This window comes from Bombina bombina, chromosome 2, assembly GCF_027579735.1.
Source record: "Bombina bombina isolate aBomBom1 chromosome 2, aBomBom1.pri, whole genome shotgun sequence".
Taxonomy (NCBI): Eukaryota; Metazoa; Chordata; class Amphibia; order Anura; family Bombinatoridae; genus Bombina; species Bombina bombina.
Genome location: NC_069500.1, coordinates 578,006,479 through 578,023,646, shown reverse-complemented (window position 1 = coordinate 578,023,646; position 17,168 = coordinate 578,006,479). Strand labels below are relative to the sequence as shown.

At 39.2% G+C, this 17,168-nt stretch overlaps 1 protein-coding gene across 4 annotated transcripts in view; it reads left to right on the top strand.

The window, feature by feature from the left end:
• Positions 1-17,168, top strand: part of LOC128649283 (transducin-like enhancer protein 4) — a 304,153-nt gene that overhangs the window by 156,737 nt on the left and 130,248 nt on the right. The window lies entirely within an intron of this gene.

Sequence of the window (17,168 nt, the reverse complement as noted above, 5' to 3'; positions counted from 1 at the left end):
ACTTTTGAATACTTGCCAAGTTCTTCATTCCATTCCTCGGCCTTCTGTGGCTCAGTGCATGGAGGTAATCGGTCTAATGGTTGCGGCAATGGACGTAGTCCCTTTTGCCCGAATTCATCTAAGACCACTGCAACTGTGCATGCTCAAACAGTGGAATGGGGATTATGCAGATTTATCTCCTCAAATACAAATGGACCAGAAAACCAGAGACTCTCTTCTCTGGTGGTTGTCTCAGGATCACCTGTCTCAGGGAATGAGTTTCCGCAGACCGGAGTGGATCATTGTCACGACCAATGCCAGTCTGTTAGGCTGGGGTGCGGTCTGGGACTCCCTGAAAGCTCAGGGTCTATGGTCTCGGGAAGAATCTCTTCTCCCGATAAACATTTTGGAGCTGAGAGCGATATTCAATATGCTCCAGGCCTGGCCTCAACTAGCGGAGGCCAAAATCATCAGATTTCAGTCGGACAACATCACGACTGTAGCGTACATCAATCATCAGGGAGGAACAAAGAGTTCCCTGGCGATGAAGGAAGTAACCAAGATCATCAAATGGGCGGAGGATCACTCCTGCCATCTATCTGCAATTCACATCCCAGGAGTAGACAACTGGGAGGCAGATTATCTGAGTCGTCAGACTTTCCATCCGGGGCAGTGGGAACTCCACCCGGAGGTCTTTGCTCAGCTAACCCAGCTATGGGGCATTCCAGAATTGGATCTGATGGCGTCCCATCAGAACTCCAAACTTCCCCTTTACGGATCCAGGTCCAGGGATCCCAAGGCGGCATTGATAGATGCTTTAGTAGCGCCTTGGTCATTCAGTCTAGCTTATGTCTTTCCACCGTTTCCTCTTCTCCCTCGGCTATTAGCCAGAATCAAACAGGAGAAGGCTTCGGTAATTCTGATGGTATGCAGACCTGGTGGACATGTCATCGGCTCCACCATGGAAACTGCCATCGAGGCAGGATCTTCTAATTCAAGGTCCATTCAAGCATCCAAATCTAGTTTCTCTGCAACTGACTGCTTGGAGATTGAACGCTTAATTCTAGCTAAGCGTGGGTTCTCTGAATCGGTTATAGATACTCTGATCCAGGCTAGAAAGCCTGTCACCAGGAAAATTTACCATAAGATATGGCGGAAATATCTTTGTTGGTGCGAATCCAAAGGTTACTCGTGGAGTAAGGTTAGGATTCCAAGGATATTGTCTTTTCTCCAAGAAGGATGGGAGAAAGGTTTGTCAGCTAGTTCCTTAAAGGGACAGATATCTGCTCTGTCTATCCTGTTACACAAGCGTCTGGCAGCTGTACCAGACGTTCAGGCATTTGCACAGGCCCTAGTTAGAATCAAGCCTGTCTACAGACCTGTGGCTCCTCCATGGAGTCTAAATTTAGTTCTTTCAGTTCTTCAAGGGGTTCCGTTTGAACCTTTGCATTCCAAAGTTATTATCTTTGAAAGTTTTGTTTTTGGTAGCTATTCTGCTCGAAGAGTTTCTGAATTGTCTGCTTTGCAGTGTAATTCACCCTATCTGGTGTTCCATACAGATAAGGTTGTTTTGCGTACCAAACCTGGTTTCCTTCCAAAAGTGGTTTATAATAAGAATATTAACCAGGAAATCATTGTTCCTTCTCTGTGCCCTAATCCAGTTTCTAAGAAGTAACTTCTGTTACACAATCTTGATGTGGTTTGTGCTTTAAAATTCTATTTAAAAGCAACTAAAGATTTCAGACAAACATCGTCCTTGTTTGTTGTCTATTCTGGTACGAGGAGAGGTCAGAAAGCGACTGCTACCTCTCTTTCCTTCTGGCTGAAAAGCATCATCCGATTGGCTTATGAGACTGCTGGACAGCAGCCTCCTGAACGAATTACAGCTCATTCCACTAGAGCTGTGGCTTCCACATGGGCTTTCAAGAACGAGGCTTCTGTTGAACAGATTTGTAAGGCAGCGACTTGGTCTTCACTGCATACATTTGCCAAATTTTACAAATTCGATACTTTTGCTTCTTCGGAGGCTATTTTTGGGAGAAAGGTTTTGCAAGCAGTGGTGCCTTCCGTTTAGGTTACCTGACTTGTTCCCTCCCTTCATCCGTGTCCTAAAGCTTTGGTATTGGTATTCCACAAGTAAGGATGAATCCGTGGACTGGATACACCAAGTAAGAAAAAACAGAATTTATGCTTACCTGATAAATTACTTTCTCTTACGGTGTATCCAGTCCACGGCCCGCCCTGGCAATTAAGTCAGGTTCAAATTTATTTTAGTAAAACTACAGTCACCACTGCACCCTATAGTTTCTCCTTTTTCTCCTAACCGTCGGTCGAATGACTGGGGGGCGGAGCCTGAGGGGAGCTATATGGACAGCTCTGCTGTGTGCTCTCTTTGCCACTTCCTGTAGGGATTGAGAATATCCCACAAGTAAGGATGAATCCGTGGACTGGATACACCGTAAGAGAAAGTGATTTATCAGGTAAGCATAAATTCTGTTTTTGTCTTTGTGCTGTAGCAGCATGTATTTATTTGCCAACAGAGATGGAGGAATTAACTTATCAGTCAGAGAACTAGCCGTCTCCTTGGCTTGTGTCCACATATTTCATTCCTGGCTCTTTTTAAAGTTGAATTTTTTTTTTTTTTTTTTTTTTACTTTTTTGTTTTTGACAACTACATTACTACTCCCCACACGTGCCATTTTTGGTAACACTCTGGATCTTCACACTTGGCATCACCATATTGGAGTTCAATTATTCTTGTACCCTGTAACATACAGTTACATATCAGTGACATTATTGACTTTTTGACAAGCCCTATTGTGCCCTTCAGTTTAGCGTTTACCATACAGATTGGGGCCTGTGCATTTTTGCAGCAGATATGTTGCTATAAATTCTGAGCTGTATGCAAAAAATTGCCAAAAAGATGTAAAGTTTATGCTAAATTGAAGTGTAAGGTACAGCTGCTAAATAGCCGACTACGTTTCTGATCTGTGAATGCTCACCACTTCTGTAACAAGGTGCAGGAATATTAGTGCTCCAAGATGCTGGTGCCCAGTATGCCTACCCAAGCAGCAACTGTAATGGGTTAAAATAAGAGAATAGCTTTGCAAAGGCACAGGAGGAAAAACATCATCATGGTGAGTATTAATCATTCTGTGGTAGTTGTGCTCATCAATTTAAAGGGACACTCCCAAAAATAAGCTTGTAGGATTCAGAAAGAGCATGCAGTTTTACAACACTTTCCAATTTACTTCCATTTTCAAATTTTGCACAATCTTGTTATATACATACTTACTGGGGAACAAGATCCTACTGAGCATGTGCACAAACAGGCTATACGTGTACTAGTCTGTGATTGGCTGATGTCTGTCACATGATAAAGGGGGCAAGAAAATGAGAGAGAAAATAAATTTGTCAGAAAAAATCTGCTTATTTGAAATTCAGAGTAAGTGTTATTGCCTTTTCTTTTTATTATGTACTTATTAATGATTCAATTCTACTGCATTGAGTGGTCCTTTAACCCCTTAATGACCACAGCACTTTTCCATTTTCTGTCCGTTTGGGACCAAGGCTATTTTTACATTTTTGAGGTGTATGTGTTTAGCTGTAGTTTTTCCTCTTACTCATTTACTGTACCCAAACATATTATATACCGTTTTTCTCGCCATTAAATGGACTTTCTAAAGATACCATTATTTTCATCATATCTTATAATTTACTATAAAAAATATTATAAAATATGAGGAAAAAATGGAAAAAAACACACTTTTTCTAACTTTGACCCCCAAAATCTGTTACACATCTACAACCACCAAAAATACACCCATGCTAAATAGTTTCTAAATTTTGTCCTGAGTTTAGAAATACCCAAAGTTTACATGTTCTTTGCTTTTTTTGTAAACTATAGGGCCATAAATACAAGTAGCACTTTGCTATTTCCAAACCATTTCTTTTCAAAATTAGCGACAGTTACATTAGAACACTGATATCTTTCAGGAATCTCTGAATAGCCATTGACATGTATATATTTTTTTTTAGTAGACAACCCAAAGTATTGATCTAGGCCCATTTTGGTATATTTCATGCCACCATTTCACCGCCAAATGCGGTCAAATACAAAAAATCGTTCACTTTTCACAAATTTTTTCACAAACTTTTGGTTTCTATGCAATTATGGCATAAATGGTTGTAAATTCTTCTCTGGGATCCCCTTTGTTCAGAAATAGCAGACATATATGACTTTGGCGTTGCTTTTTGGTAATTAGAAGGCCGCTAAATGCCACTGCGCACCACACGTGTATTATGCCCAGCAGTGAAGGGGTTAATTAGGGAGCATGTAGGGAGCTTTTTGGGGTAGTTTTAGCTTTAGTGTAGTGTAGTAGACAACCCCAAGTATTGATCTAGGCCAATTTTGGTATATTTCATGCCACCATTTCACCGCCAAATGCGATCAAATTAAAAAAAACGTAATTTTTTTCTCAATTTTAGGTTTCTCACTGAAATTATTTACAAACAGCTTGTGCAATTATGGCACAAATGGTTGTAAATGCTTCTCTGGGATCCCCTTTGTTCAGAAATAGCAGACATATATGGCTTTGGCATTGCTTTTTGGTAATTAGAAGGCCTCTAAATGCCGCTGCGCATCACACGTGTATTATGGCTAGCAGTGAAGGGGTTAATTATGTAGCTTGTAGGGAGCTTGCAGGGTTAATTTTAGCTTTAGTGTAGAGCTCAGCCTCCCACCTGAAACATCAGACCCCCTGATCCCTCCCAAACAGCTCTCTTCCCTCCCCCACCCCACAATTGTCCCCGCCATCTTAAGTACTGGCAGAAACTCTGCCAGTACTAAAATAAAAGGTATTTGGCCCTTTTAAAAAAAAAAAAAAGCAGCATATTTACATATGCTGATGTGTAGGATCCCCCCTTAGACCCCAACCTCACTGATCCCCCACCAAACAGCTCTCTAACCCTTCCCCTCTGCCTTAATGGGCGTCATCTTGGGTACTGGCAGCTGTCTGCCAGTACCCAGTTTTGTAAAAAAATGTGCCTTTTTTTTTTTTTTTTTAAAAATGCCCTTTTCTGTAGTGTAGCTTCCCCCCCCCCCCCCCCCCCGCCAAGACCAACCCCTTCCAGGTCCCTTAGATTACATTTTTAATAGTTACATTTATTTATTTTTTTTAGCTTTTAATTTTTTTTTTTCTGTAGTGTAGCGGTTCCCACCCGCTCCCGCCCCGTGCACGCGCCCGCCCGCCACCCCCCGTGCACGCGCGCGCTCCCGTGCGCGCCCCCGTAGATCCCGATCCCGCCCCCCTCCACTTCACACAGAGCACCGATGGCCGCCCACCCGCCTCCCACGTAAGCTCCCACCCACCAACGATACCGGCCATCGATGTCCGGTGCAGAGAGGGCCACAGAGTGGCTCTCTCTGCATCGGATGGCCAAGGGGGGTTATTGCAGGATGCCTCCATATCGAGGCATCACTGCAATAACCGGAAAGCAGCTGGAAGCGAGCAGGATCGCTTCCAGCTGCTTTCCAGACCAAGGACGTACGCCACACGTCCTCGGTCATTAACTGTATTTTTTTTTGAGGACGTGTGGCGTACGTCCTTGGTCGTTAAGGGGTTAATGAAAGATCTTTCATATGCTTGAAACAAGAAATATTTAGTTCATGTCCCTTTTATTAATTTATATTATACTTGTAGAGGTCATGTCAGTGTTAATGATCTTAATGATCATGTCACTGTTCTATGTGTTATTCTTATTCTTAAAACATGATTTTGATAATATTTTAGTCAACCTGTAAAACTATAGAAGCACAAGTCCATATATTTTTCTACAGACTTATGGTTGTGCCTTAAAGGGACATTAAGCTTTATTCAGATAAGTTACAAACTCAGTGTCAGCCAATTCCTGAAGTGTACCTTGCTGCTCTTATGTATCTAGTATAATAAAACAAATACTGTTTAACATTTTTTGAACTTATTTAATTTTTTATATTTTTATTTTTCATGTTAGTGTATATAGAGATAACTGTCTGTTTCACAGCCTTCAGTAGAGCAGACTGACATCTTATTTAACCCATTAAGAATGATGTTCCCTACTGACATTTATCAATAAAACTCAGCACTGGTTGGCAGTTCTGCAATCTGAAGGGAAATGTGACACAATGCAACTAATATAAATCTACAGTATATGTAATAAGAATATAACCAAATAGTTTAATTGGATTTATTTGTACTCCTTTATTGGGTTGTGTGTGAAAAGGAACGGAGCACAAACAATAGATATCTTATTGCAGTTTTTTCTATATGACTTTCTTTGGTGGCTATTATGCCCCTACGCAGGTCTCCTAGAGGAAGTTGACCTCCATGAAAGTCTTTTGGACTACTCTTTGTTCTGTCAAACCTTCGGGAGGGTTTGATAAATGTATGTCAAACTTAAAAGCTATATTATATATATATATATATATATATATATATATATATATATATATATATATATATATACATATACATACATACATACATACATACATACATACAGGTAGCCCTCAGTTTACGCCGGGGTTAGGTTCCAGAAGGAATGGTTGTAAATCGAAACCGTTATAAATTGAAACCCAGTTTATAATGTAAGTCAATGGGAAGTGAGGGAGATAGGTTCCAGGCCCCTCTCAAAATTGTCATAAGTAACACCTAATACATTATTTTTAAAGCTTTGAAATGAAGACTTTAAATGCTAAACAGCATTATAAACCTAATAAAATAATCACACAACACAGAATATATAATTAAACTACTTTAAATGAACAAAAACATTTGCTAAACAGCATTATAAACCTAATAAAATAATCACACAACGCAGACTTCACTTGCATTTTTCTGCAAACAGTTCTTTCTATGCATTCCAATCTGGACTGATTTATAGACAGGAAGATCTTGTTCCTTTGAAATCTGCTCGATAGCTCAGGTCTGGTTAAACTGATTAATTTCAGCTTGCTTGGCTGCAACACAAGCGGACAGCTCCACCTACTGGCTATTTTAATAAATGCACTGCTTCTCAATGCTTTTCAATAGCAGTCACATGACTGGAAAAAAAAATGTTGTTATTCTGAAACTGTGTAAATTGAACCGCTGTAAAACGAGGACCACCTGTATATGTGTGTGTAATTGTATGTATATGTGTGTATGTATATGTGTGTAATATACAGTTGTGCTCATAAGTTTACATACCCTGGCAGAATTTATGAGTTTTTTTCAGAGAATATGAATGATAACACAAACTTTTTTTCACTCATGGTTAGTGTTTGGCTGAAGCCATTTATTATCAATCAACTGTGTTTACTCTTTTTTTAAATCATAATGACAAACCCCCAAGGCAGAACATACAGTGATCTGAGATGCCATCGCAGAAAATGCAGCATGTCTGCAGAAAGAACAGAACCCATGCAAGTACTGTTACTGCTTTAAAGTGATGGTAAATTCACTATAAACGACAAAGCTATTTTCTAAAGCTTTCATTATACCTTGTGTACTCTTATTTCTTTACTAAACAATGTTTAAGACAGAGTAAATCATCTTTTTTATTTGCAATATTACCTGTCTCTGGCCGCCTCCGTGTAAAAAATACTGATTCTGAATTTGATTGACATATGGTGCATCCAATAGCGGATGCACCATACGCCATATGTATTTGGTCTTCAGCACGCTCTGGCACTGCTCCTGAGGACTCTGAATTAACAATGTACACTGCGCAAGTGCAGTTGTCAGACAAGCCGATAGCAGCCTCATGTAAACAGTGAATCTTTTCTTACATTATCGATTCACTGTTTACTGTTGGCGTCTCTGCTGACGTGCTCATTCTTCTGTTCTTCTGTCATACCCCTAGCCCAAACGAGCATTTGAGGGTGGCTATCGTATATAGTAAGTCAAAAGTAGTACAAAAATCACACTATTTTATTTTCAATAAAACTTGCTCGTTTGGGCTAGGGGTATGACAGAAGATTGAGCACATGTCAGCAGAGACGCCAACAGTAAACAGTGAATTGATAATGTAAGAAAAGATTCACTGTTTACATGAGGCTGCTATCGGCTTGTCTGACAACTGCACTTGCGCAGTGTACATTGTTAATTCAGAGTCCTCAGGAGCAGTGCCAGAGCGTGCTGAAGTCCAAATACATAGGGCGTATGGTGCATCCGCTATTGGATGCACCATATGTCAATCAAATTCAGAATCAGTATTTTTTACACGGAGGCGGCCAGAGACAGGTAATGCTGCAAATAAAAAAGCTGATTTACTCTGTCTTAAACATTGTTTAGTAAAGAAATAAGAGTACACAAGGTATATTTGTAATGAAAGCTTTAGAAAATAGCTTTGTCATTTATAGTGAATTTACCATCACTTTAACTTTGCTGCTCTGCTCCACATTAGACAGTTCTCTTCAAACAGAGTTGTGCTCTGGTTGAGCTGTGTATGTTTTCCTTAAAGGGACAGTTTACTCAAAAAATTTCTCCCCTTTAATTTGTTCCCTATGATCCACTTTACCTGCTGGAGTGTATTAAATTGTTTACAAGTGACTTCTTTACCCTTATATTGGCATTTGAAATTGTTAATTTAGCAAGTGGTATCCCCACCTATTCTGAAAGTTTGTGGCCGCGCGTACCAGCTATAGATAAGCTTTGTAAGCACAGCCAGCAGAAGAAATTACACTCCCAGTGTGATAAAGCAGAGATAAGGTAATAAAATGTTGATTTTCCATTGTTCTCTCAAAGTATTGGTGATTGTTTTAAGGACAGATATAAGATAAAGAAGCAGGTATATGTGCACAATGTGATACAGTAATGAGATCTGATTATACCTACAAGCTCAACCTATTTTATTAGACTGTGGCTTCAAAACACAAAATCAGAGCTTTAATATACAGAAATAAACCTTAAAAAGCTAATTTTCATACATTTTTTTACTCTGCAGTTGGTAAAAAAAGCAATTGTAAACACATTAAGGGAAAAAACTATTTTACAGTATACTGTCCCTTTAACACAGTGCATCCAAAGCAAAGTGATGTTTGAAGTTAACAGTCATATATTCAGTAGCGCTGCAAAGCAGCAGTGCATTGACTATTTACTGGCTCTTTTTTCAAACCCTCCCCTAGCCTTTCCCAGTCTGCAAAGCTGTTTGTTCTGAATATAAGACGTTCTTATGAGCATTGCACCTTTTTTATAACTACATTTCTATGTTAGACCAAGAGAAAAGGAAACAAATTTATTCAAGAGACATTTTACAGTTTAATTTTTTTGTCTGCAGCTAATTTGCAATGCAATTTTCAACTACTGCACTATATTATCAAACGTTAGAAATGCTTTTATTCTTTAGTTAACCAACACATTGCAATTGAACTGGTGCTTTAGTGTAACTTCCTAACTTAAAATGTAATTTTACTTAAAATGATCTGCAGAAAAATTTTCACTAAAAAAAATCTCATCGCAGGAAGTGAAAAAAAAGTTCTGCCACTGGGAAACTACCCAAATGACCCTGATCAAAAGTTTATACACCCCAGTTCTTAATACTGTGTATTGCCCCTTTTAACATCAATGACAGCTTGAAGTCTTTTGTGGTATTTGTGGATAAGGCTCTTTATATTCTCAGATGGTAAAACTGCCCATTCTTCCTGGCAAAAAGCCTCCAGTTCCTGTAAATTCTTTGGCTGTCTTGCATGAACTGCATGTTTGAAATCTCCCCAGAGTGGCTCAATAATATTGAGGTCAGGAGACTGAGATGGCCACTCCAGAACCTTCACTTTATTCTGCTGTAGCCAATGAAAGGTCGACTTGGCCTTGTGTTTTTGATCATTGTCATTTGGAACGTCCAAGTACGTCCAATGCGCAGCTTCCGGGCTGATGAATGCAAATTCATCTTGCCATCAATTCTGACCAAATTTCCTGTGCCTTTTGTATCTCGCACATCCCCAAAACATTAGTGATCTACCTCCGTGTTTCACAGTAGGAATGGTGAACCTTTCATCATAGGCCTTGTTGACTCCTCTCCAAATGTAGCGTTTATGGTTGTGGCCAAAAATTTCAATTTTGGTCTCATCACTCCAAATGACTGTACCAGAAGGTTTGAGGCTTGACTCTGTGCTGTTTGGCATATTGTAAGCGGGATATTTTGTGGCATTTACGTAGTAATGGCTTTCTTCTGGTGACTCGACCATGCAGCCCATCTTTCTTCAAGTGCCTTCTTATTGTGCATCTTGAAACAGCCACACAATATGTTTTCAGAGAGTCCTGTATTTCACCTGAAGTTACTTGTGGGTTTTTCTTTGCATCCCAAACAATTTTCCTGGCAGTTGTGGCTGAAATCTTAGTTGGTTTACCTGACCATGGTTTGGTTTCAACAGAACCCCTCATTTTCCATTTCTTGAGTTTGATCACTGCTGATTTGCAATCTCAATTCCTTGGATATCTTTTTATATCCCTTTCCTGTTTTATACAGTTAAACTACCTTTTCCCGCAGATCCTTTGACAATTATTTTGCTTTCCCCATGACTCAGAATCCGGAAACATCAGTGCAGCACTGGATGAACGTTGCAAGAGTCTTGTCAGGAGTCCAGAAACTCATTGCCCTTTTATACACGTACTAATTACAAGCAAACAGATCACAGGTGAAGATGGTTGGTTACCTTTTAATAGCCATTCAAACCCCTTTGTGTCAACTTGTGTGCATGTTATCAGGCCAAAATCACCAGGTTATGTAAACTTTTGATCAGGGTTATTTGGGTAGTTTCTGTTGTCATGATTTAAAAAGAGTAAACACAGTTGATTGATATAAATGACTTCAGCCAGACACTAACCATGAGTGAAAGAAAAGTTTCTTTCATGTAATTAACAAGAGTCCATGAGCTAGTGACGTATGGGATATACATTCCTACCAGGAGGGGCAAAGTTTCCCAAACCTTAAAATGCCTATAAATACACCCCTCACCACACCCACAAATCAGTTTTACAAACTTTGCCTCCAAGGGAGGTGGTGAAGTAAGTTTGTGCTAGATTCTACGTTGATATGCGCTCCGCAGCAAGTTGGAGCCCGGTTTTCCTCTCAGCGTGCAGTGAATGTCAGAGGGATGTGAAGAGAGTATTGCCTATTGAATGCAGTGATCTCCTTCTACGGGGTCTATTTCATAAGGTTCTCTGTTATCGGTCGTAGAGATTCATCTCTTACCTCCCTTTTCAGATCGACGATATACTCTTATATTTACCATTACCTCTACTGATTCTCGTTTCAGTACTGGTTTGGCTTTCTACAAACATGTAGATGAGTGTCCTGGGGTAAGTAAGTCTTATTTCTGTGACACTCTAAGCTATGGTTGGGCACTTTATTTATAAAGTTCTAAATATATGTATTCAAACATTTATTTGCCTTGACTCAGAATGTTCAACTTTCCTTATTTTCAGACAGTCAGTTTCATATTTGGGATTATGCATTGAATTATCATATTTTTCTTACCTCAAAAATTTGACTTTTTTCCCTGTGGGCTGTTAGGCTCGCGGGGGCTGAAAATGCTTCATTTTATTGCGTCATTCTTGGCGCGGACTTTTTTGGCGCAAAAATTCTTTTCCGTTTCCGGCGTCATACGTGTCGCCGGAAGTTGCGTCATTTTTTGACGTTATTTTGCGCCAAAAATGTCGGCGTTCCGGATGTGGCGTCATTTTTGGCGCCAAAAGCATTTAGGCGCCAAATAATGTGGGCGTCTTATTTGGCGCTAAAAAATATGGGCGTCGCTTTTGTCTCCACATTATTTCAGTCTCATTTTTCATTTGCTTCTGGTTGCTAGAAGCTTGATATTTGGCATTCTTTCCCATTCCTGAAACTGTCTTATAAGGAATTTGATCTATTTTGCTTTATATGTTGTTTTTTCTCTTACATATTGCAAGATGTCTCACGTTGCATCTGAGCCAGAAGATACTACAGGAAAATCACTGCCTGCTGGATCTACCAAAGCTAAGTGTATCTGCTGTAAACTTTTGGTAGCTATTCCTCCAGCTGTTGTTTGTAATAATTGTCATGACAAACTTGTTAAAGCAGATAATATTTCCTTTAGTAATGTACCGTTGCCTGTTGCAGTTCCCTCAACATCTAAGGTGCAGAATGTTCCTGATAACATAAGAGATTTTGTTTCTGAATCCATAAAGAAGGCTTTGTCTGTTATTTCTCCTTCTAGTAAACGTAAAAAGTCTTTTAAATCTTCTCTCTCTACAGATGAATTTTTAAATGAACACCATCATTCTGATTCTTTGGACTCTTCTGGTTCAGAGGATTCTATCTCAGAGATTGATGCTGATAAATCTTCATATTTATTTAAGATGGAATTTATTCGCTCTTTACTTAAAGAAGTACTAATTGCTTTAGAAATAGAGGATTCTAGTCCTCTTGATACTAATTCTATACGTTTGGATAAGGTTTTTAAAGCTCCTGCGGTTATTCCAGAAGTTTTTCCTGTTCCTAATGCTATTTCTGCAGTAATTTCCAAAGAATGGGATAAATTGGGTAATTCATTTACTCCTTCTAAACGTTTTAAGCAATTATATCCTGTTCCGCCTGACAGGTTAGAATTTTGGGACAAAATCCCTGAAGTTGATGGGGCTATTTCTACCCTTGCTAAACGTACTACCATTCCTACGTCAGATGGTACCTCGTTTAAGGATCCTTTAGATAGAAAAATTGAATCTTTTCTAAGAAAAGCTTATCTGTGTTCAGGTAATCTTCTTAGACCTGCTATATCATTGGCTGATGTTGCTGCAGCTTCAACTTTTTGGTTGGAAACTCTAGCGCAACAAGTAACAAATCGTGATTCTCATGATATTATTATTCTTCTCCAGCATGCTAATAATTTTATCTGTGATGCCATTTTTGATATTATTAGAGTTGATGTTAGGTTTATGTCTCTGGCTATCTTAGCCAGAAGAGCTTTATGGCTTAAGACTTGGAATGCTGATATGGCTTCTAAATCAACTCTACTTTCCATTTCTTTCCAGGGAAACAAATTATTTGGTTCTCAGTTGGATTCTATTATTTCAACTGTTACTGGTGGGAAAGGAACTTTTTTACCACAGGATAAAAAATCTAAAGGTAAAAACAGGGCTAACAATCGTTTTCGTTCCTTTCGTTTCAACAAAGAACAAAAGCCTGATCCTTCGTCCTCAGGAGCAGTTTCAGTTTGGAAACCATCTCCAGTCTGGAATAAATCCAAGCCAGCTAGAAAGGCAAAGCCTGCTTCTAAGTTCACATGAAGGTACGGCCCTCATTCCAGTTCAGCTGGTAGGGGGCAGGTTACGTTTTTTCAAAGAAATTTGGATCAATTCTGTTCACAATCTTTGGATTCAGAACATTGTTTCAGAAGGGTACAGAATTGGTTTCAAGATGAGATCTCCTGCAAAGAGATTTTTTCTTTCCCGTGTCCCAGTAAATCCAGTGAAAGCTCAAGCATTTCTGAATTGTGTTTCAGATCTAGAGTTGGCTGGAGTAATTATGCCAGTTCCAGTTCCGGAACAGGGGATGGGGTTTTATTCAAATCTCTTCATTGTACCAAAGAAGGAGAATTCCTTCAGACCAGTTCTGGATCTAAAATTATTGAATCGTTATGTAAGGATACCAACGTTCAAGATGGTAACTGTAAGGACTATATTGCCTTTTGTTCAGCAAGGGAATTATATGTCCACAATAGATTTACAGGATGCATATCTGCATATTCCGATTCATCCAGATCATTATCAGTTCCTGAGATTCTCTTTTCTAGACAAGCATTACCAATTTGTGGCTCTACCGTTTGGCCTTGCTACAGCTCCAAGAATTTTCACAAAGATTCTCGGTGCCCTTCTGTCTGTAATCAGAGAACAGGGTATTGTGGTATTTCCTTATTTGGACGATATCTTGGTACTTGCTCAGTCTTTACATTTAGCAGAGTCTCATACGAATCGACTTGTGTTGTTTCTTCAAGATCATGGTTGGAGGATCAATTTACCAAAAAGTTCTTTGATTCCTCAAACAAGGGTAACCTTTCTGGGTTTCCAGATAGATTCAGTGTCCATGACTCTGTCTTTAACAGACAAGAGACGTCTAAAATTGATTACAGCTTGTCGAAACCTTCAGTCTCAATCATTCCCTTCGGTAGCCTTATGCATGGAAATTCTAGGTCTTATGACTGCTGCATCGGACGCGATCCCCTTTGCTCGTTTTCACATGCGACCTCTTCAGCTCTGTATGCTGAACCAATGGTACAGGGATTACACGAAGATATATCAATTAATATCTTTAAAACCGATTGTTCGACACTCTCTAACGTGGTGGACAGATCACCATCGTTTAATTCAGGGGGCTTCTTTTGTTCTTCCGACCTGGACTGTAATTTCAACAGATGCAAGTCTCACAGGTTGGGGAGCTGTGTGGGGATCTCTGACGGCACAAGGAGTTTGGGAATCTCAGGAGGTGAGATTACCGATCAATATTTTGGAACTCCGTGCAATTTTCAGAGCTCTTCAGTTTTGGCCTCTTCTGAAGAGAGAATCGTTCATTTGTTTTCAGACAGACAATGTCACAACTGTGGCATACATCAATCATCAAGGAGGGACTCACAGTCCTCTGGCTATGAAAGAAGTATCTCGAATTTTGGTTTGGGCGGAATCCAGCTCCTGTCTAATCTCTGCGGTTCATATCCCAGGTGTAGACAATTGGGAAGCGGATTATCTCAGTCGCCAAACGTTGCATCCGGGCGAATGGTCTCTTCACCCAGAGGTATTTCTTCAGATTGTTCAAATGTGGGGGCTCCCAGAGATAGATCTGATGGCCTCTCATCTAAACAAGAAACTTCCCAGGTATCTGTCCAGATCCCGGGATCCTCAGGCGGAGGCAGTGGATGCATTATCACTTCCTTGGAAGTATCATCCTGCCTATATCTTTCCGCCTCTAGTTCTTCTTCCAAGAGTAATCTCCAAGATTCTGAGGGAATGCTCGTTTGTTCTGCTAATAGCTCCGGCATGGCCTCACAGGTTTTGGTATGCGGATCTTGTCCGGATGGCATCTTGCCAACCATGGACTCTTCCGTTAAGACCAGACCTTCTGTCGCAAGGTCCTTTTTTCCATCCGGATCTGAAATCCTTAAATTTAAAGGTATGGAGATTGAACGCTTGATTCTTAGTCAAAGAGGTTTCTCTGACTCCGTGATTAATACTATGTTACAGGCTCGTAAATCTGTATCTCGAGAGATATATTATAGAGTCTGGAAGACTTATATTTCTTGGTGTCTTTCTCATCATTTTTCTTGGCATTCTTTTAGAATACCGAGAATTTTACAGTTTCTTCAGGATGGTTTAGATAAGGGTTTGTCCGCAAGTTCTTTGAAAGGACAAATCTCCGTTCTTTCTGTTCTTTTTCACAGAAAGATTGCTATTCTTCCTGATATTCATTGTTTTGTACAAGCTTTGGTTCGTATAAAACCTGTCATTAAGTCAATTTCTCCTCCTTGGAGTTTGAATTTGGTTCTGGGAGCTCTTCAAGCTCCTCCGTTTGAACCTATGCATTCATTGGACATTAAATTGCTTTCTTGGAAAGTTTTGTTCCTTTTGGCCATCTCTTCTGCCAGAAGAGTTTCTGAATTATCTGCTCTTTCTTGTGAGTCTCCTTTTCTGATTTTTCATCAGGATAAGGCGGTGTTGCGAACTTCTTTTGAATTTTTACCTAAGGTTGTGAATTCCAACAACATTAGTAGAGAAATCGTGGTTCCTTCATTATGTCCTAATCCTAAGAATTCTAAGGAAAAATCGTTACATTCTTTGGATGTTGTTAGAGCTTTGAAATATTATGTTGAAGCTACTAAATCTTTCCGAAAGACTTCTAGTCTATTTGTCATCTTTTCTGGTTCTAGAAAAGGCCAGAAAGCTTCTGCCATTTCTTTGGCATCTTGGTTGAAATCTTTAATTCATCTTGCCTATGTTGAGTCGGGTAAAATTCCGCCTCAGAGAATTACAGCTCATTCTACTAGGTCAGTATCTACTTCCTGGGCGTTTAGGAATGAAGCTTCGGTTGACCAGATCTGCAAAGCAGCAACTTGGTCCTCTTTGCATACTTTTACTAAATTCTACCATTTTGATGTATTTTCTTCTTCTGAAGCAGTTTTTGGTAGAAAAGTTCTTCAGGCAGCGGTTTCAGTTTGAATCTTCTGCTTATGTTTTTCGTTAAACTTTATTTTGGGTGTGGATTATTTTCAGCAGGAATTGGCTGTCTTTATTTTATCCCTCCCTCTCTAGTGACTCTTGTGTGGAAAGATCCACATCTTGGGTAGTCATTATCCCATACGTCACTAGCTCATGGACTCTTGTTAATTACATGAAAGAAAACATAATTTATGTAAGAACTTACCTGATAAATTCATTTCTTTCATATTAACAAGAGTCCATGAGGCCCACCCTTTTTTGTGGTGGTTATGATTTTTTTTTTTTTTTTTTGTATAAAGCACAATTATTCCAATTCCTTATTTTATATGCTTCGCACTTTGTTTCTTATCACCCCACTTCTTGGCTATTCGTTAAACTGATTTGTGGGTGTGGTGAGGGGTGTATTTATAGGCATTTTAAGGTTTGGGAAACTTTGCCCCTCCTGGTAGGAATGTATATCCCATACGTCACTAGCTCATGGACTCTTGTTAATATGAAAGAAATGAATTTATCAGGTAAGTTCTTACATAAATTATGTTTTTTGTGTTATATTTTATATATATATATATATATATATATATATATATATATATATATATATATATATATATATATATATATATATATAGTGTGCGTGTGTATATGTATAAAAGTTTTTATCATAAAAAAAACCCCCTCTGCTTATATTAACTAATATTTGTGTTCATGTCTCGGAAAATAAACGTCGCTGCTGTTTCAAAAACCTGCTAAAGTAATGATATTCCTACTCATCTCTGTCATAATTGTAGCAACATTAGATGAAGTGGAAATGTGCCGTAAAATATACTCCTGATAGTGTTATAAATGCTGGTGTCTTGATTTGTGCTGTTTATACTGGAGTAATATAATGTTATAGACAGACCGCTTCATGGCCTACATCATTTTTTGTATCACAGACCCTTGCTCACTATGTGTTTTACGCCCAGCAGTTGTTATACAGAATGTGTC